This window comes from Saccopteryx bilineata, chromosome 3, assembly GCF_036850765.1.
Source record: "Saccopteryx bilineata isolate mSacBil1 chromosome 3, mSacBil1_pri_phased_curated, whole genome shotgun sequence".
NCBI lineage: Eukaryota > Metazoa > Chordata > Mammalia > Chiroptera > Emballonuridae > Saccopteryx > Saccopteryx bilineata.
Genome location: NC_089492.1, coordinates 179,722,227 through 179,748,925, shown reverse-complemented (window position 1 = coordinate 179,748,925; position 26,699 = coordinate 179,722,227). Strand labels below are relative to the sequence as shown.

The following is a 26,699-nucleotide window of genomic DNA, read 5'->3' as shown; positions in this document are numbered from 1 at the left end:
AAGGCTAAAAATAATGATATCCTTTATCTTCAACAAAACATGTACATATGTTGTCTAAGCTACTGCATTTAAACAAATTGAAAAACAGTAGGATTCTGGCTATAGTCCATAAAGAAACAAAAATTGCCCAGAATATCATTTTAAGTATTAAAAAATACAATTACACAAACAATACAATTTCCACAAAGTTCAATCTTACATATAGAGTCAGAGTTGTCAACCAGGTCCAAGGCATCAAATTATATAAGTTAATATTTAAAAAACAGATAGGAAGCTCAGAAAAAAATTATTATGGCAGCCAAGTTTCACTAAAGAAAAAGAGAATACTTGAGATATATGAACCTTAGGAGAGGATCCAAGATGGCAGAATAGGCAGAAATCACACTCACTTCCTCCCAGGACCACATCAAAATTACAACTAAATTATAGAACAATTAACCTGAATAACCATCTGAAGACTAGCTGAGCAGAAGTCTTCTAAGAAGGATTTACAGAAGCAGCCACACTGAGACTGGTAAGAGTGGCGGAGATGTAGAAAGGGTTGCTTTGCAACCACCTGCAGTGGTTGAGACTCTGGAGGGATATCTCACTGCAGAGGTCCCCCCAAGGAGCAAGTGTTCTCACCTCACGCTTACCTTCCTAGTCCTAGGCACCATTGCTGGAAAGAGGAGTCCATATAACATCTGGCTATGAAAATCAACGAGGATTTCATCCACTCAGGTGAGACAGGAGATTGCTAGAAACCCAGGTGCCCTCTTAAAGGGCTAATACACAAAATCTGCCTCTCAGGCAATCAGGCTGAGCTCCAGAAAAGGAATAGCATGCTTGGAGGGGTCGGGAGTCATACAGGAAGAAACTGAGTTGTACAGCTTTGGGTAGAGGGCTGGAGGAATAGCCACCAATGTCCTTTTGTTGAGTCCCTCTCTAATGCTACCCACAGAGGCCATCTCTCCTGGATTAAGCACTCTCCTCTATACAACATCAGCCTGGGGAGCTACACTAGACCTATCCTGCTGACTACATAAGGTCCCACCCTGTCAAGCTTGCATCTCTTGTGGGCTCTTTCAGTGGTGATCAGCCTGGGAATGTGTTGCAGTATTTTTTGAAAAACCCTTGAGGAATTCTGGGCAATCTCAGGGGTTCCAGAGACAAACAGGGTAAGACTGAGTTGTGTGGCTTTAAGGCAAGAGTCATTTTCACCATACCTGACCAGTATTACCATTCTTGTGTTGGGCACACAACTCCCAATGGCCTACGCCTGAAGAGTTGCACTAGTGCCTGTCCCCACTCCACCGACAACCTGTGGCCTTGCCTTACCAAGCTCACATACAGCTGTGGTATCCTTGTGTTATGGTTAGCCTCAGCTTTGGTTGCAGTCTTCCTTGAAAAGGAAGGGATTCTGGGCAAGCTTGGTGAGCATACCAGAGACACTCAGGAAGAGGGCTGAGTTTGGCTTTAGAGTGAAAGATGTCTTCCCGCATGCCTGTCAGGTGAAAACATTCCTGTGGTGACCTCTCCTCCCACATGGTCAAATCTTTATCTGTTCTAGCCAGATGAACTCATTGGTTTTACACTAATGACTTCCTGAGTCCCAGCCCAACTGCAAAGGTCTACAGGTCACAAGCTGGTGGTGGCTGGCCTTGGTGTACCCTGAGACTTTTGCTGAGTGAACTCAGACCTAGCTTTAGTGCTGAGTTGAATCTGTATTAACTGGGTGAACACCACTCATCCCTCCTGGTGACTCACTGAGAACCTGCCTCACGCAACTCACATACTGTCTGAGCTCTTTCAGTGGCTGAGGCTAATGGGCAGCTGGCAGGTGGCAGTGGATCTTGTGGTGCCATGTGCCTTATGCTGTCCTGCCCCAGTTCTGGTACTGGTGGCAGGTAAACTTGATATGCAGATTGGTCTCTCTCATGCATACCTAGGCCCAGCAAAAGCAGCTACCAACTGTAGATTACTTTGTGGCTCCCAACAGAGAGCCAAGGGCCAGTCACAGGCAGTGTCTGATATTGATATTCACCAGAGTTCCTCCAAAGAGGCCCCAGTACCAACACGCCCCGTGTCTGGCTTCAAACAATATCAGAACATGACTCAATTAGCTCAGTAAGTGGCACACCCAAAGGGAGGTCTCAGCAGACAACAGATCCTCCTGGGGTAAATTCTGTTTCAGGAGGTCAGCACAGCAGTTTGTATACTGTGGTTACTGTCGATCCTCACAGTCAACCAGCCTGATGGTCAATGCCCCCCATGGACAAGCCAACAGCAATCAAGTCTGAAATACAACAGGATGACTGAAATACCCACACAAGAGAAATTCCTGGAGGACCCAGCTCAGGTGATCAGGGAGACTATGCCAGTGAACCCCACAGGATATCAACTACATAAAGCCATCCTTCTAAGACAGGGAGACATAGTAAATCTACCTAATACACAGAAACAAATACAGAGAGGCAGCCAAAATGGGGAGACAAAGAGATATATCCTAAATGAAAGAACAAAAACATATCTCCAGGAAAAAAAAATGAAATGGGGGCAAGTAATCTACCCGATACAGAGTTAAAAGAATAGTTATAAAGATACTCAAGGAACTTAGGGAAAGAATGGATGAACTCAGTGAGAACTTCAACAGAGGAAGAGTAGGTATAAAAAGGACACAGAAACCATAAAAAACAACCAGTCAGAAATGAAGAATACAATCTCTGAAATGAAGAATATACTAGAAGAACTCAAAAGAAGATTAGCTAAAGAGTGATGTCATGGAAATGGCGCAGTGAGCAGCGCGTCTGACAGATCTCCCCAAAATCACAACAAATTTATCAACTAGAAACAGAAAAATTTATCCTCGGAGCATTCCGGAGTTCCACACAAACTGAAAGCGAAAGGACTGTTATCACTTGAATCTGAGAGACGAGGGTGTGGAGGACGTTCATTCAAGCCGCGGAGGGAGGGCGCCAGTGGTGAGTCAGCCCACACTCGGGAGCTGCGAGCAGCCGCCGGCGCGCACCCAGTCCGGTTGCAGAGCGAGCACCACTAACGTTCCCAGCGGCCCACACACTGCGAGTGAGAGTCCCCTGCCACCGGTGCCCGGAGCACCCTATTTGCGCGCGTGCCCTGGGCATTCCACGTGCCCAGAGCGCCCTACTGGCCCGCACACCCAGGGTGCCCCATTATCCTGCGCCTGGTGCCATCCAGCCGCCAGCGGCGGGGTGAGCGGGAGAGGCGCCAGGGCGGTCTTCCCTACTTGGGAGATTCTCTCTGTGGGCGGGGCACCTCACCCAGCCATTCAAGCTAACAATCAAGCGTTGGGGGAGGGGCGAGCAGGCAGCCTGAAATACCTTCGGGAGCACAGCTGCGGACCCAATCACTAAAATTAGCTTAACCCATGAAATCTGTGCACCCACGGGTTCTAATTGATAAGATTTCTCTCAGTTCAGCGATCCAAGACAAGAAGCGTGATATTTTTTAGTGCCTCTCGCTAAAGGGGTGGGAGCAATTTCTGATTGATAGAGCCTCCATATTCAGGAATAAACACTAACAAGAGGGATTTGGCAGATAATAAGATCTATACTACACTAGTCGCAAGCAGAGACTAGTGCCTCTTCTTCCAAGCCAAAACAGGCTACAAAGTGTGGAAAGCCTGGGTTGAGTGGTCCAACTGAATGCTAGGCGCTGAACAGTCACCTTGACAACAATTGACTCCCACCCCCGCCTGATTACACTGGAGGCTCTGACTGCCAGAGCCTTTCCCAAAGTCTTGCGCTGAGTGGGGATAGAGTGGGGATTTCCTAGCTCTTTGAGCCTCTTACTCCCCAGGCAGAAGCAGTTGCAGCCTTATAGCTGGATCACCAGGCTGCTAATTCAGGAAGGGGGGACTAGGAGAGAGACTCCAGGAAAGCAAACTCTCTCATCGTTGGACCCTGCAAACGCCAACAAGCCTTGACTACCAGCAAGACTAAAGCCAATTATATGACATTGCCATAGAATCCCATCAACTGCAAATCCCTACCTAAGTGTGACACAGGGGCAGAGCCTGGGGTACAGAGTCACCGACCAGGAAGAGGGAGAGAAAAGAAAAAGGAAGAAGTTAACCTCTCAAAATCAAGAAAAATCCACAGACTTTACAACTTGTTCCACTAATTTTTTTGTTGTTGTTGTTTGTTTCTTCTATCTTATTGCCTTTATTATTATTATTTCTATTTCCTCCACCTCGGTCCTTCTATTCTCTGCCCATCTTATGCTTCCCTTTTCTTGAACTACACTACCCATGAGTGTTACATTTTATTTTTCTTCTTCATCCTCACCCTCCTTTAAGGTTATACTCCAAAACACTTAACTCTCACTCTCTCCTCTTTTGTTTTTTTTTGTTTTGCTTTATTTTGTTTTTTTCTCTTCCTTTTTTTTCCTTCCTTCATTTTTCTCCTTTTCTTATTTTTTCCTTTCTATTTGTTTTTTCTTTTCTCATTTTACTTTCCTCCCATTTAATCCTAAATCATGAACAAATTAGTTAATTTGGGACTCAAGGTTTTTTTTTTACTTTATTTTCCTTTTACGCTTTTGTTTTTGTTTTTTCGTTTGTTTGTTTTTTTATTTTTGTGGCATTTTAGGTACTTTTTACGTTGCTTTTTAACTCACTAGCATTCCTCCCAACCCAAGGTCTCCATTGTATTTAGTCTTCGCTCCACTTAATACAACAGAATTTTACTTATTATTTTTATTTTTTTCTTCTTTATTATTCTTTTTTTTCTCCTTTTTTCTGGTTCCCTCTTATCCCTCTCATTATATCTCTTAGTCGAACATCACTTACAAGCAAATCATCTTATGCTTGTCTAAGATTTTCTTCCTTTTTTTTTTTTGCATTTAGTAGGTCCCTACTCCCTTTTTTTGCCCCTTGAACTCTTTACCCCAAATCAGGCCCTCCATCATAGCCAGTTTTTGTTCCACTTAGCATAATATAATTCACAGGTCATCACGATATTTCCCTGAGGAGGGGAGAGGAGGGAAAGAGAAGAAAGAAAAAAGGGGGAAATAATAAATTATTACTTTTTTTGTGTGTGGGGTGTTTTACCTTTTTTTTTTTTCTTTTTTTTTTTTTTACTTTTTACTCTTTATTAATTCTAATTAGTGCTATCAACAAGAACACCCTCAGATGCCAATAAGAAAGAGGAAATCGAATATTATAAATACAAAAGAAAGAGAGGTAACACAAATAGATGTGGAAAAATCTGTGGAGAAAAGACTTAACATATTGGAAGCCTTGGAGCTAAATGACAGAGAATTTAAAATAGAAATCTTAAAAATACTCAGAGATATACAAGAAAACACAGAAAGGCAATTTAGGGAGATCAGAAAACAACTCAATGAACACAAAAAATATATTACCAAGGAAATTGAAACTATAAAAACAAATCAAACAGAAATGAAAAACTCAATTCACGAGCTGAAAAACGAGGTAACAAGCTTAGCTAACAGAACAGCCCAGATTGAAGATAGGATTAGTGAAATAGAAGACAAACAACTTGAGGCACAACAGAGAGAAGAAGAAAGAGACTCAAAAATAATAAAAAACGAGAAAGCCCTACAGGAATTGTCTGACTCCATCAGAAAGAATAACATAAGAATAATAGGTATATCAGAGGGAGAAGAGAAAGAAAATGGAATGGAGAATATACTCAAACAAATAATAGACGAGAACTTCCCAAGCCTGTGGAAAGAACTAAAGCCTCAAATTCAAGAAGCAAACAGAACACCGAGTTTTCTTAACCCCAACAAACCCACTCCAAGGCACATCATAATAAAGATGACACAAACCAATGACAAAGAAAAAATTCTCAAGGCAGCCAGGGAAAAGAAGAATACAACATATAAAGGAAGGCCTATAAGATTATCATCAGATTTCTCAGCAGAAACTCTACAAGCTAGAAGAGAGTGGACCCCAATATTTAAAGCCCTGAAAGAGAGGAACTTTCAGCCAAGAATACTATACCCATCAAAGCTATCCTTCAAGTACGAAGGAGATATAAAAACATTCACAAATACAGAAAAGATGAGAGAATTTATCAGCAGAAAGCCCCCACTCCAGGAAATACTAAAGGGGGTTTTCCAACCAGATTCAAAGAACAAAAGAAAACAACACCACAAGTAACAGCTCCACCAAGAACACAATAAAACCAAATTTAAACTGTGACAACAAAGGAAAAAAAGGGGGGAGAGGATGGAGATTAACAGTAGCAAAGGACGATGAAGTGCAGAAATACTCATAAGATAGGGTACTACAATGAATATGGTAGGTACCCTTTTCATTACTTAATGGTAACCACCCTTGAAAAAACCACCACAAAAACACTTAACTTAAAAAAGGTAGCAACAGAGGAAAGAAGTATGGAACACAAACAAACAAAAACAAATGATAGAAAAACAAAAGAGAAGAATCTAACAAGATACAAAACTAACAGAAAGCAATCTATAAAATGGGAGTAGGGAACCCACAAGTGTCAATAATTACACTCAATGTAAATGGATTAAACTTACCAATAAAAAGACACAGAGTAGCAGAATGGATTAAAAAAGAAAATCCAACTATATGCTGCCTACAAGAAACACATCTAAGCAACAAGGATAAAAACAAATTCAAAGTGAAAGGCTGGAAAACAATACTCCAAGCAAACAACACCCCAAAAAAAGCAGGTGTAGCAATACTCATATCTAATAATGCTGACTACAAGACAGAAAAAGTACTCAGAGACAAAAATGGTCATTTCATAATGATTAAGGGAGGGGAAGTTGAATCAAGAAGACATAACAATCCTTAATATATATGCACCAAACCAAGGAGCACCAAAATATATAAGATAGCTACTTATTGACCTTAAAACAAAAACTAACAAAAATACAATCATACTTGGAGACCTCAATACACCGCTGACGGCTCTAGATCGGTCATCCAAACAGAGAATCAATAAAGATATAGTGGCCTTAAACGAAATACTAGAACACCTGGATATGATAGACATCTACAGGACACTTCATCCCAAAGCGACAGAGTATACATTTTTCTCTAGTGTACATGGAACATTCTCAAGAATTGACCATATGTTGGGCCACAAAGACAATGTCAGCAAATTTAGAAAAATTGAAATTGTACCAAGCATATTTTCTGATCATAAAGCCTTGAAACTAAAATTCAACTGCAAACAAGAGGGGGAAAAACCCACAAACATGTGGAAACTAAACAACATACTTCTAAAAAATGAATGGGTCAAAGAAGAAATAAGCGCAGAGATCAAAAGATATATACAGGCAAATGAAAATAAAAATACGACATATCAGAATCTCTGGGATGCAGCAAAAGCAGTAATAAGAGGGAAGTTCATATCACTTCAGGCCTATATGAACAAACAAGAGAGAGCCGAAGTAAACCACTTAACTTCACACCTTAAGGAACTAGAAAAAGAAGAACAAAGACAACCCAAAACCAGCCGAAGAAAGGAGATAATAAAAATCAGAGCAGAAATAAATGAAATAGAGAACAGAAAAACTATAGAAAAAATCAATAAAACAAGGAGCTGGTTCTTTGAAAAGATCAACAAAATTTACAAACCCTTGGCAAGATTCACCAAGGAAAAAAGGCACAGGACTCAAATAAATAAAATCCAAAATGAAAGAGGAGAGATCACCACAGACATCATAGATATACAAAGAATTATTGTAGAATACTATGAAAAATTATATGCCACCAAATACAACAATCTAGAAGAAATGGATAAATTCCTAGAACAATACAACCTTCCTAGACTGAGTCATGAAGAAGCAGAAAGCCTAAACAGACCAATCAGCAGGGAGGAAATAGAAAAAACTATTAAAAACCTCCCCAAAAATAAAAGTCCAGGCCCAGACGGTTATACTAGTGAATTCTATCAAACATTCAAAGAAGACTTGGTTCCTATTCTACTCAAAGTCTTACAAAAAATTGAAGAAGAAGCAATACTTCCAAACACATTTTATGAGGCCAACATAACCCTCATACCAAAACCTGGCAAGGATGGCACAAAAAAAGAAAACTACAGACCAATATCTCTAATGAATACAGATGCTAAAATACTAAACAAAATACTGGCAAACCGAATACAACAACATATTAAAAAAATAATACATCATGATACAGTGGGATTCATCCCAGAATCTCAAGGATGGTTCAACATACGCAAAACGGTTAACGTAATACACCATATCAACAAAACAAAGAAGAAAAACCACATGATCTTATCAATAGATGCAGAAAAGGCTTTTGATAAAATACAACACAATTTTATGTTTAAGACTCTCAACAAAATGGATATAGAAGGAAAATATCTCAACATGATAAAGGCCATATATGATAAACCATCAGCCAACATCATATTAAACGGCATAAAACTGAGGACTTTCTACCTTAAATCAGGAACAAGACAGGGTTGTCCACTCTCTCCACTCTTATTCAACGTGGTGCTAGAAGTTCTGGCCAGAGCAATCAGACAAGACAAAGAAATAAAAGGCATCCATATCGGAAAAGAAGAAGTAAAGGTATCACTTTTTGCTGATGATATGATCCTATACATCGAAAACCCGAAGGACTCCACAAAAAGATTATTAGAAACAATAAACCAATACAGTAAGGTCGCAGGATACAAAATTAACATACAAAAGTCCATAGCCTTTCTATATGCCAACAATGAAATATTAGAAACGAACTCAGAAAAATAATCCCCTTCACGATTGCAACAAAAAAAATAAAATACCTAAAAATAAACATAACAAAGAATGTAAAGGACCTTTATAATGAAAATTACAAAGCATTGTTAAGGGAAATTGAAAAAGATACAATGAGATGGAAAAATATTCCTTGTTCTTGGATAGGAAGAATAAATATAATCAAAATGGCCATATTACCCAAAGCAATATACAAATTTAATGCAATTCCCATCAAAATTCCTATGACATTTTTTAAAGAAAGGGAACAAAAAATCATCAGATTTATATGGAACTATAAAAAACCCCGAATAGCCAAAACAATCCTAAGGAAAAAGAATGAAGCTGGGGGCATTACAATACCTGACTTTAAACTATATTATAGGGCCACGATAATCAAAACAGCATGGTATTGGCAGAAAAATAGACACTCAGACCAATGGAACAGAATAGAAAGCCCAGAAATAAAACCACATATATATGGTCAAATAATCTTTGCTAAAGGGACCAACTACACACAATGGAGAAAAGAAAGCCTCTTCAACAAATGGTGTTGGGAAAACTGGAAAGCCACATGCAAAAGAATGAAACTCGACTACAGCCTGTCCCCGTGTACTAAAATTAATTCAAAATGGATCAAAGTCCTAAATATAAGACCTGAAACAATAAAGTACATAGAAGAAGACATAGGTACTAAAATCATGGACCTGGGTTTTAAAGAACATTTTATGAACTTGACTCCAATGGCAAGAGAAGTGAAGGCAAAGATAAATGAATGGGACTACATCAGAATAAAAAGTTTTTGCTCAGCAAGAGAAACTGATATCAAAATAAACAGACAGCCAACTAAATGGGAAATGATATTTTCAAACAACAGCTCAGATAAGGGCCTAATATCCAAAATTTACAAAGAACTCATAAAACTCAACAACAAACAAACAATCCCATAAAAAAATGGGAAGAGGACATGAACAGACACTTCTCCCAGGAAGAGATACAAATGGCCAACAGATATATGAAAAGATGCTCAGCTTCATTAGTTATTAGAGAAATGCAAATCAAAACTACAATGAGATACCACCTCACCCCTATTAGATTAGCTATTATCAACAAGACGGGTAATAGCAAATGTTGGAGAGGCTGTGGAGAAAAAGGAACCCTCATTCACTGTTGGTGGGACTGTCAAGTAGTACAACCATTATGGAGGAAAGTATGGTGGTTCCTCAAAAAACTGGAAATAGAACTACCTTATGACCCAGCAATCCCTCTACTGGGTATATACCCCAAAACCTCAGAAACATTGATACGTGAAGACACATGTAGCCCCATGTTCATTGCAGTACTGTTCACAGTGGCCAAGACATGGAAACAACCACAAAGCCCTTCAATAGAAGACTGGATAAAGAAGATGTGGCACATATACACTATGGAATACTACTCAGCCATAAGAAATGATGACATCAGATCATTTACAGCAAAATGGTGGGATCTTGATAACATTATACTGAGTGAAATAAGTAAATCAGAAAAAAACAAGAACTACATGATTCCATACATTGGTGAAACATAAAAACGAGACTAAGAGACATGGACAAGAGTGTGGTGGTTACCAGGGGTGGGGGGAGGGAGGACATGGGAGGGAGGGAGGGAGAGAGTTAGGGGGAGGGGGAGGGGCACAGAGAACTAGATAGAGGGTGGCGGAGGACAATCTGACTTTGGGTGAGGGGTATGCAACACAATTTAATGACAAAATAACCTAGACATGTTTTCTTTGAATATATGTACCCTAATTTATTAATGTCATCCCATTACCATTAATAAAAATTTATTTAAAAAAAAAAAAAAAGATTAGCTAAAGAGGACCAAACAGTTATTTGGAATACACAGTAGCAGAAAACACCCAATCAAAGTAACAAAAATAAAAGAATGTAAATAAATAAGAACAGTTTAAAGGATCTCTGAAACAACATCAAACATCACAACATCACATCATAGGGGTTCCAGAAGGAGAAAAGACAAATAAAGGGCTTGAGAACAAATATTGAAGATATAATGACTGAAAATTTCTCTAATCTGGTGAAAGAAAAAGATACAAGTACAGAAAGTGTAAAGAGTCCCAAACAAAATAAACCAAAAGAGGCCCATACCAAGACACATCATAATTAAAATAGCAAACAAAAAAGACAAAGAGAGACTCTTTAAAACAGCAAGAGAAAAACAGTTATATAGGAGAGACCTCTCATAAGAATGCCGGCAAATTTCTCAACAGAAACTTTTCAAGTCAGAAGGGACTGGCATGAAAATATTCAAAGTGGTGGGGGAAAAAAGCAAACACCTACAATCAAAATTACTCTACAAAGCATGGCTATCATTTAAATTTGAAAAAGAAATAAAGAGCTTGTCAGATAAGAAAAAACTAAAGGAGTTCACCACTACCAAATGACTATTATAAGAAATGTTAAAGGGCATTTCTTAGAGAGAGAGAGAGAGAGAGAGAGAGAGAGAGGGAGAGAGAGAAAGAGAAAGAAAAGAATTTGTCTTTCTTTTCTTCTTTTGAGAACATTATATTGAGTGAAATAAGTAAATCAGAAAAAGCTAAGAACAATATGATTTCACACATAGGTGGAATATAAAACTGAGACTCATGGACATAGATAAAAGTGAAGTGGTTACCAGGCAGAGAGAAATGTGGGGGTGGGGGGAAGGGAGTAAAGAGGGATAATTAAATGGTGACAGAAGATGATTTGACTTTGGGTGATGGATACACAACATAATCAACAGTTCAAATGCTATAGAAACGTTCACTTGAAACCTATGTACTATTATGGATCAATGTCACCCTGTTCAATTTAATTTTCTAAATAAAATTTTTTAAAAAAGAACTGCCCTTATGGAGTTAATATATAATTATATAAATAATTAAACATACATATATTTTTAAAAAAGAAGAGAAAGAAACAAATATGGATAATAAAATGGCATTAAATTCATACCTACAATTACTTTAAATGCAAGTGGGTTAAATGCCCCAATCAAAAGGTTAGCTGAATGCATAAGCAAACAATATATTCTGTTATATATTCTTATATGTATTCTGGTTACAAGAGACCACTTCAGATCCAAAGACACATACAGAGTTAAAGTAAAGGGATGGGGAAAGATATTTCATGAAAATAAAAATGTATGAAAATAAACTGGGGTAGCAATATTCATATCAGATAAAACAAACTTTAAAACAAAGGCTATATAAATTGAGACAATAACGACATTACAGAATGACAAAAAGATTAATCCAAGAGAACGATATAACATTTGTAAACATTTATGTACCCAACACAGGAGAATCAAACTATATAAATAAAATGTTGATGAACATGAAGAAAAAGAGTGACAGTAATATTGTCATAGAAGGAAACTTTATTTTATTATTTTTTATTAATTCATTTTTAGAGAGAGAGAATAGAGAGAAAGAGAGAGAGAGAGAAGAAGGGGAGGAGCAGGAAGCATCAACTCCTGTATGTGCCTTGACCAGGGAAGCCCGGGGTTTTGAACTGGCAACCTCAGTATTCCAGGTTGATGCTTTATCCACTGCGCTACCACAGGTCAGGCAGAAGGAAACCTTAACACTCCATTGAGAGCAATGGATAGATCTTCCAGACAGATACATAGAGACAAAATGGAGGCCGAAAATCATATGATCTTATCAATAGATGCCAAAAAAGTATGATATAAAATCCAACACTCATTTATAATTTAAAAATCTCAGCAAAATAGGAATAGGGGATATATATCTCAACATAATAAAGGCCATATATGACAAACAAACCCACAACCAACATCATATTCAATGGGCAAAAACTAAAAGTGTTTAGATCACTTAAGATCAAGAACAAGACAAGAATGTCCTCTTTCACCAATCTTATTCAACATAGTACTGCAAGTCCTAGCCACAGCAATGGAACAAGAAAAATAAATAAATAAAAGGAATCTAATCTGGAAAGGGAGAAATAAAATTATGATTTGCAGATGACATGGTACTGCATATAGCGAATCCTAAAAGAGTCTACCAAAAATCTATTAAACTCAATAAAGTCAGTCAAGTAGCAATATATAAAATAAGTATTCAGAAGTCAGTTGCATTTTTATAAACCAATAATGACCCATTAGAAATAGGAACTAAAAAAAACATCCAATTTACAATTGTATCAAAAAATACCTAGAATAAACAAAAGATTAAAAGATGTTTACTCAGAAAATTATAAGACATTAAAGAAAGAAATTGGAGAAGATACAAATAAATGGATGCATGTACTGTGCTCATAGACAGAAAGAATGAACATTTTTAAAATATCCCTTCTACCCAAAGCAACCTATAGACTCAACATAATCCCTATCAAAATATCAATGGCATTTTTCACAGAACTAAAAAAAAATAATCCAAAATTTATATAGAACCAGAAAAGAACAGCCACAGCTATCATAATAATAATAATAAACAACAAAGTTAAATGTATCATACTACTTGAAATCCAACTATACTATAATAGTATAGTAATCAAACCAGCTTATTACTTCAACTTGGAATGGCTGTGACCACCATTCAGAGTCTTAAATATTAAGAGAACATGTAGCAGAGTTAGATTCTTCTTTCCATTCTGTTTTATCATTGCCATCAGATGTGCCTCTTCATTTTCACTTCAAAACATTATTGAAAATGAATGAAATAAAAGGAGATCTTGATGAAAATAAATTTGTAGGAGACTGTATCGTATCTCCATGCCTTGGTATGTTGTTTACAAAGCTTGTACTATATATATACCTTTTATATCTTTCATATACATATTACTTTTGCTTTTCAAGGAAACAGAATTTAATGAAGGAAAAAAATTTACGCTAGTGGTATAAAAACAAACACACAGGTTGCCCTGGCCGGTTGGCTCAGTGGTGGAGTGTCGGCCTGGCGTGCGGGAGTCCCGGGTTCGATTCCCGGCCAGGGCACACAGGAGAAGCGCCCATCTGCTTCTCCACCCCACCCCCTCTCCTTCCTCTCTGTCTCTCTCTTCCCCTCCCAGAGTCAAAGCTCCATTGGAGCAAAATTGGCCCGGGCGCTGAGGATGGCTCTGTGGCCTCTGCCTCAGGCGCTAGAATGGCTCTGGTTGCAGCAGAGCGATACCCCAGATGGGCAGAGCATCGTCCCCTGGTGGGCATGCTGGGTGGATCCCAGTCAGGCACTGCCTCCCCGTTTCCAGCTTCGGAAAAATACAAAAAAACCCACCAAATACAAACAAACAAAAACACAAAGAAACACACAGGTTAATGGAACAGGACAGATAGCCAGAAATAAGCCTACATGTGTGTGCTCAATTAATAAAGGCCAAAGGAGGCAAGAACAGGTAATGAAATAAAGGCAGTCTATTCAATAAGTGGTGTTGGAAAAATTGGACAGATACATGGAAAAGGAATGAAACTAGACCAACTTCATACACTATACATAAGAATAAACTCAAAATGGATTAAAGACTTAAATCAAAACCATAAAACTCGTAAAAGAAAACAGAGAGTAAACTCTCAGACATTTCTCGTAACAATATTTTTTCTAATATATCTCTTCAGGAAAGGGAAACAAAAAATTTTTTTAATGGGATTACTTAATACTAAAAAGTTTTTGCACAGCAAAGGAAATCATCAACAAAACAAAGACAACCTATTAAACAGGAAAAGATATTCACTAAAGATACATTCCATAAGGGGTTAATATCCAATATTTATATATAACTCAGACAACTATATAACAACAAAAAAAGCCAATAAAAATTAGGTAGAGAACCTGAATAGATACTTCTACAAAGAGGATATACAGATGGCCAACAGACACATGAAAAAATGCTCAAAATTACTAAACATCAGAGAAATGCAAATTAAAACCACAATGAGACACCACCTCACACCTGTCAGTATGGCTATCATCAGAAAATCAACAAACAACAGTGTTGGCGAGGATGTGGAGAAAAGGGAACTTTTGCACTGCTGGTGAGGATGCAGACATGTGCAGCCACTACAAAAACTATAATGGAGCTTCTTGAAAAAATTTTAAATGGAATTGTCCTATGACCCAGTAATTCTACTTCTGGGTATGTATCCTAAGAAAACCAAAACACTAATTTGCAAGAGCATATGTACCTCTTTTTTTTTTAAGTGAGAGAGACAGGGATAAATAGAAGAGAGATGAGAAGTATCAATTCTTTGTTGTGACACCTTAGTTGTTTGTTGATTGCTTTCTCATATGTGCCTTGACTCGGGGGATCCAATCAAGCCAGTGACCCCTTGCTCAAACCAGCAACCTTGGGCTTCAAACCAGCAACCTTTGGGCTCAAACCAGCAACCATGATCCCATGCTCAGCCCATGGACCTGCACTCAAGCTGTTGAGCCCACATTCTAGCCGGATGAACCCACACTCAAGCTGGTGACCTCGGGGTCTCGAACGTGGGTCTTCCACGTCCCAGTCCAATGCTCTATCCACTGTGCCACTGCCTGGTCAGGCTCTACCCTTATTTTCACTGCCAAATTATTTAACAATAGCCAAGATTTGGAAACAGCTCAAGTGCCCATCAGTAAATGAGTGGATAAAAAAAGCTGTGGTACATTTACAGAATGGAATACTACGTAGACATAAAGAAGGTAATTTTACCCTTTGCTACAGCATGAATGGACCTAGAGAATATTATGATAAGTCAAATAAGCCAGTCAGAAAAAGGCAAATACCATATTGTTTCACTTTTACATGGCCTCTAAAGAACAAAATAAATGAACAAACAAAATAGAAACAGACTCATAGATACAGAGAACAGATTGATGGCTGCCAAAGGGGGGGGGCATTGGAAGGGCTAGATAAAAAAATTGAAGGGATTGAGAAGTACAAATTGGCAGTTACAGAATAGTCCCAGGGATGTAAAGTACAGCGTAGGGAATATAGTTAATACTGTAATAACTATGTATGATGCCAGGTAGGTACTGCAAATATCAGAGGGTCACTTTGTAAAGTATATGCCAGTCTAACCACTATGCATACACTTGAAACTAAAATAAAATAATTGAAAAATAAGAATTTAAAAATAAGAAAAAGAAAATAAGGGTAAAATTAAGGGTAAATTTATATTTTTATAAATTCCTTTTGAGTTACTGGATAATATGCTATTTAAATTGACGTTTATGGCAACAGTATACAAGTCATATTGTTAAAAATAATTCCTACTGAATATTAATTACATTGAATGTTGATCATGTGCAAAGTGCTGCTGGATAAAATACAGGGCTCAGATATGAATAGAACATCTTAATCTCTTTAAATGCAGAATATTGGTTTTTTTAAAACACAAAACTAATTGTCACCAACTTTAATTTTTCTTGAGTCCTAATCATCAGTAGTCATTTTCAAATGTGTGTGTTTTTCTAAACCAGAACCATGACTTCAAACAAAACCCTATACAGACACCTAATATACTGCTCAGAAAAATTAGAGGATATTTCAAAATGAATATGAAGCTATAAAATATCCCCTAATTTTTGTGAGCAGTGTATATAAAATAAATAAAACAAAAGCTATTCCTGTTGACCTATTGGGTCTTCTGCCTCTCCTACCATCACCACCAAGAACTTCTGAAGTAGACCCATGGGGCTCACGGAAGAAGGAGGGCTTTGAGAAATCTTTAGGCCACTGTAGAATGTGTTCTGAGCTCCATTTGTTTGAGGAGTCCATACTCCTTAACACAGTGTACAGGACCATGTAATGCTTTGTCCATGCTTTCCCTAAGCAGGTGATCCCTTCATGTTACTCTCCTACTTGACAAGTTCCACAGCACCTTACTACTCTGCAGTATTGGATTCCATCTATCATATCATCTATCTATCTATCTATCTATCTATCTATCTATCTATCTATCTATGTATCTATGTATGTTCATTTTTGCCCCACTATGCTGGGTTGTAATTATTGTTCATGTGGCATTCCCCTAAACTAACTGTGGGTAACTCAAGGATACAGAGTATATTTATAAGCGTAATTACAGTTGTACTCCATCCAGCTTTTGGCACATAATAGGGACTTAATAAATGTTTGTTGAGTGAATGAATAAAGATGGATGGATGGATGGAAGACAAGGCTAACATATTTTCATCAAATCAGTGGAAAACATCTATATAAATATAAATATATATACACACATACATAATTTTGAAAAATCACGGTAAAATACACATAACATAAAATTTACCATCTTAACCTTTTTTAGGTAGATATATAATTCATGGCAACCATCACCACCATCCATGTCCAGAACTCTTTCCAGTTTGCAAAACTAAAATTCTTGCACATATATACATTTAAAACACCATTAATAATGTAGCTGGATGGCCTAGAGTGTGGACACCTGGCTTATTCCCTTCCCTTTTGCCCCACCCGCTGTGTACCTCATGTCTTCTCATCCACACTCAGGACGTTCCTCAGTAAGACTGTGGTCGATGTGGTTGAGACGTGGTCAATGAAACGCAGAGCTAGCTATTCAGCTTAGCTACTAGCTTAGCAGTTTAGGTTGCTCAAAATGAATTTTCGGGATTGTTTTCCTTAGCCTTCACTGGTTCCTCTTAACATGGATTCTTAGGAGTCAGCTTTCCCCCAAGACTGTTTTGGGCTTCCTTGAAAGCATGCCGCTAAGGAGCCAATGCAGGGTGTAGGAAAACCTACACAGAACACACATAGCTCATCTGGAATATCCACATGGCTTTCTTTTTTATATTTTAACATTTCTGAAAGTAGGATTTGTTTTATATATAATGAGTACACTTTTAAAAGTTGTAGACTTTATTTTTTCTCCCCAGGAAAGCCATCATTAAATCTATGGGGCACCTTATAATCAATCAGTGGATCAAAGAAATTAGAGAAAGCTGGTACATTTCATATCTGTACAGAAAGATTTCAAAAATGTTTTCATATCACGGTCACATCTTCAATCTTACACTTAAAAGGAGGGTGGCAGTGGGCAGCAGGCGACCTGAGTGCCAGGCCAGGATCCATGCCAACGGCTACCCTGAGAATGTCTCTCCAGTGCTCTGGCCTCAGGGCCCCTATATGGAAATTACAGAGGGTAAGTTAAAACTGAAACAGGGTTATGCTACTCCTGAGCTTCTTCCTGCACCAACATTCAACAGCTGTCTGACCTTGAACAAGAGTCCTCACGGGAAGAGAGCTGCAGCACCAGCTAGCCTACTTTGAAGGGCAGGCCCCGGAAACCAGGAAGTGGCCACCTCCTGTGTTCAGTGCTCCTACTTCCACTGCTGTAGCTCTAATTCTAGTTTCCAACTTAGAGCTCTGTGACTGCTTCCTACTTCACAGCCACTAATTATGCACTCCCTCTGGGAAACCTAGACCCCCAAGCCAGGGGCCAAAACCTGGCTGGATGCAATCTAAAGTTCTCCCTCTCAGCTGTGGCCAGCCTGGATCCTTAAAAGACACAGGAGGCAGCCAATCAGTCCTTGCCTGAAAGAAGGCACCACACTGGTAGCCCAGATGTCAACCCTCCTTATGAATCAATATATCATGTCAAATTTAATCTGCCAGCACCACAGCACCAGTCTTTGTTTTAGCAAGAAGTAAGTAAACGGCATGGAGAGGTCCCCATCAGATGTGCCTAGGCTGCTGGCATCAAGTGTTGTTTTTGAGTATTTTATCATGAGGTCAGGCTGGACATCCCAAACCTTAAAGAAGTGAATAAGGGGAAGAGTGCATGTAGGCTTCATATGAGAGGACACACGTACTGGCAGCTACTAAGATAGAAATTTAAATGCAGCAATGAGATCTTGAAATTTCCCTTACAAAATAAAAGGGGCGGGGTTCACGTGAGTAGCAGTCAGATATGCTGAAAAATCCTTCTTTGTTCCTTAACAAAACTGTAGTGAACTCTTTACATAAAGAGTTCCTAAATGTCATGGAATATTGTAAAAACAATTGACCCACAGACATTGTCAAAGGTCCCTTTTGGAAAAGAATGCTTGGGAAGAACTGACAGTGTAAAGAAAGCAAATTAGGGTCCCCGTGATAACTTAAGATGTTTAAGAACACACATAGGCTTCTGTCTTTTAAACATTTTAGTCATTTTAATGTTGTCAGACTATATAAGTTATAAGTTATAAAAATCTCTGCTTTCTCATAAATGCCTCCCGTACCCAGGAATGGTGAATGATGTTACAATGAACAAACGCTGTCCCTTTTCCTCCTGGAAGAAATAACTCTCTTTTTCTGATTCCCTTTTTTACTTCATCTGCAGGACAGTGCCCACTCCCAGGCTGGTAGCATCACAGTGTTGGCAGGAAACTGACTGACAATCTTGGCATCAGGGTTTACTATAAGCTGAGTTACACAAGAATGGAAGAACATCAGAAGCCCTGAAAAAATGAGAATATTTCTAGAGCAACACAGAAGTTTGGCCTTTCAGCTGGTGATTTGTTTTCATTGGTTCATATGCTGCGATTCACCATTTGGCCAGCACAGAGCAAGCAGTATCACTTAAGTTCATCATTTTATGAAGCACTGAATCAGATAAAAGAAGGGTTTTTTTTTAAATGATCATGTGGGCCCTGGCTGGTTGCTCAGTAGGTTAAGAACATCATCCCGAAACAACAATATTGTGGTTCAATCCCCAGTCAAAGCACACATGAGAAGCAACCAATAAATGCACGACTGAGTGAAACAAGTGCTTCCTCTCTCTCTCCCCTGTCTCTCCCATCCTCTCTGTCTCTCTAACATCAATAAAAATTAAGCCTTGGCCAGATGTCTGGAGCGTCATCCCGGAGCACAGAGACTGCTGGTATGACTCCCCAGTCAGGGCACATACAGAAGCAGTTTGATGATCCTGTGTGTGTGTGTGTGTGTGTGTCTCAAAAAAAAAAATCATATGGAGTTCTAATAATTTTTCTCCAGTATAATTTTATTAAATACTTTTACATAAGCAAAGCTTTATTCATGGTAGCCATGGAAACAACCAAAGCATCCCTCAAAAGAAGACCTGATAAAGAAGATGTGGTACAGATATACAATGGAATACTACTCAGCAGTAAGAAATGATGACATATTGCCATTTATGACAACGTGGATGGACTTGAGAATATTATGCTAACTGAAATAAGTACCGTAAATCAGAAACAGCTAAGAACTATATGATTTTACACATAGGTGAGATATAAAACTGAAACTTATGGACAGACAAAAGTAAAGTGGTTACTAGAGGGAGGGGGATGGGGAAAAGGAGAGTAAAGAGGGACAAATGTATGATGATAAAAAATGATTTGACTTTGGCCCTGGCCGGTTGGCTCAGTAGTAGAGCATTGGTCTGGTGTGCAGGAGTCCCGGGTTCAATTCCCGGCCAGGGCACACAGGAGAAGCACCCATCTGCTTCTCCACCCCTCCCCTTCTCCTTCCTCTCTGTCTCTCTCTTCCCCTCCCGCAGCCAAGGCTCCACTGGAGCAAAGTTGGCCCGGGCACTGAGGATGGCTCCATGGCCTCTGCCTCAGGCACTAGAATGGCTCTGGTTGCGACAGAGCAATGCCCCAGATGGGCAGAACATCGCCTCCTGGTGGGCATGCCGGGTGGATCCCGGTAGAGTGCATGCGGGAGTCTGTTGACTGCCTTCCTGTTTCCAACTTCAGAAAAATACAAAAAAAAAGACTTGACTTTGGGTAATGAGCACACAATGCAATCAACAATTTAAATGCTATAGAGATGTTTACCTGAAATCTATTTTTTCTTATGGACCAATGTCAACCCATTATATTTAAGTTATATAAATAAATAAATAAATAATAAAATGATCATGTGGAGTTCTAATAATTTCTCTCTAGTATGCTTTTAATAAATACTTTTGGGGTTTTTTTTTTTGTTTGTTTTTGTTTTTTTGTTTGTTTTTTTGTATTTTTCTGAAGCTGGAAATGGGGAGAGACAGTCAGAGAGACTCCCGCATGCGCCCGACCAGGATCCACCCGGCACGCCCACCAGGGGCGCCGCTCTGCCCACCAGGGGGCGATGCTCTGCCCTCCGGGGCGTCGCTCTGCCGCAACCAGAGCCACTCTAGCGCCTGGGGCAGAGGCCAAGGAGCCATCCCCAGCGCCCGGGCCATCTTTGATCCAATGGAGCCTTGGCTGCGGGAGGGGAAGAGAGAGACAGAGAGGAAGGAGGGGGGGTGGAGAAGCAAATGGGCGCTTCTCCTATGTGCTCTGGCCGGGAATCGAACCCAGGTCCCCCGCATGCCAGGCCGACGCTCTACCGCTGAGCCAACCGGCCAGGGCCTATTAAATACTTTTACATGAGTAAAGCTTATGTACCTCATTTCCTTCCCATGTTTTCATTTTAAGAAAATAAGACTTTTTTTGTAAGTCAGGCCACCAAGCAGTAGTGCAGAAAAGAAGTATTTTTAGCTTTTTAGGAATCATCTCATTCTATATTTAATGGTAGCCAAGACATTTAAATTCTCTAGAAAACACAGAATCCATTTATATTCTGAGTTCAAAACTATGAATGTCTTGTTCAGAAATGTTAGGAGGATTGATGAGTTAACGTTGGTAAATCACTTTGTGATTCTCAGGTCAAAAATGTGAAATAAACATTATCATTATTGGTTTCAGTGGAATTTCAATGATGAGCTGTGGTCCAGTGATACCTACTTAGAATACAAAAGCTTGTAACTTTGAGACAAGAGAAAAAAAATTTGCATTACCTTTAAAAAAATTTTTTTTACTGATTTTTTTAAAGCGAGAGAGAGAGGAAGAGGGAGAGAAATTGAGAAAGATCAATTAGTTGTTCCATTTATTTATTCATTCATTGGTTGAATCCTTAAATTCTCTTCTATGCTAAGTGAGTAAAGGTCATATCCATAATTATTGACAACATAACTCAACACCACGTACTAAGTTGATACAGGTAAAAAAAACCCAAAGAATTTATGGATATAGGACTGTATGGATGGATGAATGGCTAGCCAAATGGTCAGCCCCCAAACAAATACATATACTCTTCCATGTTACATATTAAGGTTGCTTCTTAGAACCTTGTCTTCCCTACTCAAATTATCTCTGTAGAAACAAATCATCATGCTTTGAGTCTCCGAATATAATGGACTTCATTACTGAATCTGAAGTCTGAGGATGTTGGTTAGGAACTTTCAATATGAGTTTGTCTAATTTTTAAGATAATGAAAATCTTTTTGGCTTAATATTTGTTACTTCCTTTTGTTGCCAAACTGATGAAGATTTTCTTATTACATTTATATAGAAATCCTCAACTATAGAAGGTGCTTATAATTAATAAATTTCATTAGTAGATTAGATGGAATAGAATGGTAGATGGATGGGTAAGAGGTATTAACCATTCATAGCTTTGCAAGGTCAGAAGGAACCCTGAAATATTTCTCAGATCTCTAGGAAAGACTGAATTTCACACATGCAGGACAAGTATTTTTCTTAATAAATATTTATGAGAAATGAGCTCAATCACTATTTTAGTGGTTAAAAACTTTTACTGTATAGAAATGCTTTCTTACACTTGTCTCCAAAGCCAAGTTTATAATTTATGATGTATGCCTGATTGATACAAGGTGAGGTTTTTCCCAAATGCACACTCAGAAAAGACTTGGTTTCTTAATTTCTGAGTCCTTATAAAGCTTACCATATTATATGTTACTTTCTTTTTTTTTTTTTTTTTTTGTATTTTTCTGAAGTTGGAAACGGGGAGGCAGTAAGACAGACTCCCGCATGCGCCCGACCGGGATCCACCCGGCACATTCACCAGGGGGCGATGCTCTGCCCATCTGGGGCATCGCTCTGTTGCAACCAGAGCCATTCTAGTGCCTGAGGCAGAGGCCACAGAGCCATCCTCAGTGCCCGGGCCAACTTTGCTCCAATGGAGCCTTGGCTGCGGAAGGGAAGAGAGAGACAGAGAGGAAGAAGGGGGGAGGGGTGGAGAAGCAGATGGGTACTTCTCCTGTGTACCCTGGCCAGGAATTGAACCCGGGACTCCTGCACACCAGGCCGACGCTCTGCCACTGAGCCAACCTGCCAGGGCCTACATGTTGCTTTCTTAAATATTTTATTTTATACAACAAATTAGTCTTTATGGGAAATATATTCTCTTGAAAATACCTCAAACAATGCTAGCTTCGCATGCTTTAAAAATTCACCTAACAGAATTGATTTTTCTTTTTAAGGAAGAAAAGAAGTATAACTAATAATTATTCTTGAGAGTCTGACTTTATAGTTGCAAATACTAGATGTCATTATAATATTTAAAAAAACATTTTAAAGGTTGCTTTCAAAAGCAACACAGTAAGTGGTTAAGTTGTACAGTTTACAAGCACAGAGTCACTGAAAGAACAGAGGAAAAAAATCTCTTAATATTGTTTAGTACCCATATTGTTACAGTAATGGTCTCCAACATATCATGCTCACTTTAACTATGATCTTGGCTATGTGATTTATTTGGGCCATGAAGTTATTAAAAATGTAATCAATAGATACAAGAATGGGTATTTGTGACTTGGGATAAAATTCTGGTGATAGCGTCATGAACAGACTCAAAACATATTGCATCTCTTCAATAAATGGTGTTGGGGAAATTGGACAGATACGTGCAAGAAAATAAAACTAGACCAACTTCTTATACCATACACAATGGATAGAGACTTAAAGGTTAGACTCGAAAACATAAAAATCCTAGAAGAAAACAAAGGCAGTAAAATCTTGGACATTTCTCATAGCAATATTTTTTCTGATATATCATCTTGGGCAAGAAAACAAAAGTAAAAATAAACAAATGGAACTCTGTCAAACTAAAAAGTTTACATCACAAAGGAAACAATCAACAAATGAAAAGACAACCCAATGAATAAGAGAACATAGCCCTGGCCGGTTGGCTCAGCGGTAGAGCGTCGGCCTAGCGTGCGGAGGACCCGGGTTCGATTCCCGGCCAGGGCACACAGGAGAAGCGCCATTTGCTTCTCCACCCCTCCGCCGCGCTTTCCTCTCTGTCTCTCTCTTCCCCTCCCGCAGCCAAGGCTCCATTGGAGCAAAGATGGCCCGGGCGCTGGGGATGGCTCTGTGGCCTCTGCCTCAGGCGCTAGAGTGGCTCTGGTCGCAATATGGCGACGCCCAGGATGGGCAGAGCATCGCCCCCTGGGGGGCAGAGCACCACCCCTGGTGGGTGTGCCGGGTGGAACCCGGTCGGGCGCATGCGGGAGTCTGTCTGACTGTCTCTCCCTGTTTCCAGCTTCAGAAAAATGAAAAAAAAAAAAAAAAAAAAAAAAAAAAAAAAGAATAAGAGAACATATTCGCCAACGATATATCTGATAAGGGCATAATATCCAAAAAATTACAAGAAACTTACAAAACGCAATGCCAAATAAATAAATAAATAAATAACCCAATTAAGAAATAAGCAAAGGATCTGAATAGACAGTTCTCCAAAAAGACATACAGATGGCCTATAGACATATGAAAAGATGCTAATGTTACTAATCCTCAGAGAAATGCAAATTAAAACCACAATGAGGTATCACCTCACACCTGTCAGAATGGCTATCATCCATAAATCAACAAACAAGTGTTGGCCAGGATGCGGAAAAAGAAGAACACTCCTGCACTGTTGGTGGGACTGCAGATTGGTGCAGCCACTGTGGAAAGCAGTATATCTGAGGCCCACATCTCTTCTTGATCTGTGGACCTGAAGACTCAACAGCCTACCTGAAATATCCACTAAAAAAATGTCTTACCACCTCATACCCCTTAGGATGGATATTATAAAAAGAAAAAGAAAAAGAAATAAACCAGAAAATCATGAATGTTGTTAAAGATATGAAGAAATTTGAACCCTTATGCACTGTTGGTGGGAATGTATACAATCTAACAACTACACTTCTAGGTAAATACCCAAAAGAAGTGAAAGCAATAGCCAAAAGTAGAAGCAATCCAAGTATCCTTCAAAAGATAAATGGATAAATAAAATTCAGTATATACATACAATAGAATATTATTCAGCCTTAAAAAGGAAGAAAATTCTGACACATGCTACATTATGGATGAACTCTGAGGACACTATGCTAAGTGAAATAAGTCAGTATGAAAGGACGAATACTTACAAGAGGTATTTAAATCCCACTTATATGATGAGGAGCTTAGAGTAGTTGAATTCATAGAGATAGGAAGTAGAAGGGCGGTTGCCAGGGGCTGAGGTAAGTGGAGTCGGGAGTTGTTTACTGAGTATGGATTTTCAGTTTTTCAAGACAAAAAGAACTCTGGAGATGAATGCACAACATGAATGTGCTTCCCAGTACAAAAGTATATATCTAAAACTGATGAAGATGACAAATTTTATGAGTATTTCACCACAATTTTTTAAAAAAGAGTGTCTCATGTGCACATTAAACTTCACATTTTTTTTTGTTTTGTTTTGTGACAGAGACAGAGAGAATCAGAGAGACAGGAAAGGAGACAGATGAGAAGCATCAGTTCTTTATTGCGGCACCTTAGTTGTTCATTGATTGCTTTCTTGTATGTGCCTTGATGGGAAGAAGGGGAGGCTACAGCAGACCAAGTGACCCCTTGCTCAAGCCAGCGAACTTGGGCCCAAGCTGGTGAGTTTTGCTCAAACCAGATGAGCCCACACTCAAGCTGGCGACCTTGAGGTCTCAAACCTGGGTCCTCCGCATCCCAGTCCAATGCCCTATCCACTGTGCTACTGCCTGGTCAGGTTAAACTACACATTTTTGAAACACTGGTGTGTGCCTGCCCTCCCCATCTCTGTGAATGAGAAATCCATTTCCTCAGTTGCTCAATTAAGGTCTGTGGATAATGGGGAAAGCTCAGGCCCGGGAACTTTGGCTAAGACTGCCCACAACCATATGAACAGACACTTCTCCCAGGAAGAAATACAAATGGCCAACAGATATATGAGAAGATGCTCATCTTCTTTAGTTATTAGAGAAATGCAAATCAAAACTGCAATGAGATACCACCTCACACCTGTTAGACTAATTATTAACAAGACAGGTAATAGCAAATGTTGGAGAGGTTGTGGAGAAAAAGGAACCCTCATCCACTGTTGGTGGGAATGTAAAGTAGTACAACCATTATGGAAGAAAGTATGGTGGTTCCTCAAAAAACTGAAAATAGAACTACCTTATGACCCAGCAATCCCTCTACTGGGTATATACCCCAAAAACTCAGAAACATTGACTTGTAAAGACACATGCAGCCCCGTGTTCATTGCAGCATTGTTCACAGTAGCCAGGACATGGAAACAACCAAAAAGCCCATCAATAGATGACTGGATAAAGAAGATATGGCACATATACACTATGGAATACTACTCAGCCATAAGAAATGATGACATCGGATCATTTATAGCAAAATGGTGGGATCTTGACAACATTATACGGAGTGAAATAAGTAAATCAGAAAAAACCAGGAACTGCATTTTTCCATATGTAGATGGGACATAAAAGTGAGACCAAGAGACATTGATAAGAGTGTGGTGGTTACGGGGGGAGGGGGGAGAGGGAGAGGGAAGGGGGAGGGGGAGGGGCACAAATAGAACTAGATAGAGGGTGACAGGACAATCTGACTTTGGGTGATGGGTATGCAACATAATTGAACTTTAAGATAACCTGGACATATTATCTTTGAATATATGTATCTTGATTTACTGATGTCACCCCATTAAAAATAAATACAATAAAAAAAAAAAAAAAAAAAAAAGACTGCCCACAACCAAGCGCGCCAAAAGAAACTTCCCAGGAGCCCTTTGAAAAAAAGCGACCATCTGCCAGTCAGTGAGATTTCACTACGTCATATTAGCTCGACCACCCTAGGGACCCTTTAAATATCTCCCTCGTGGGTCACCACTGGCGACTTCCCTGGCCTCCATCTTTCCTTGGGA

General features: G+C 39.1%; 1 protein-coding gene across 10 annotated transcripts in view; it reads right to left on the bottom strand.

The window, feature by feature from the left end:
- Positions 1-26,699, bottom strand: part of ATXN1 (ataxin 1) — a 635,797-nt gene that overhangs the window by 175,645 nt on the left and 433,453 nt on the right. The window lies entirely within an intron of this gene.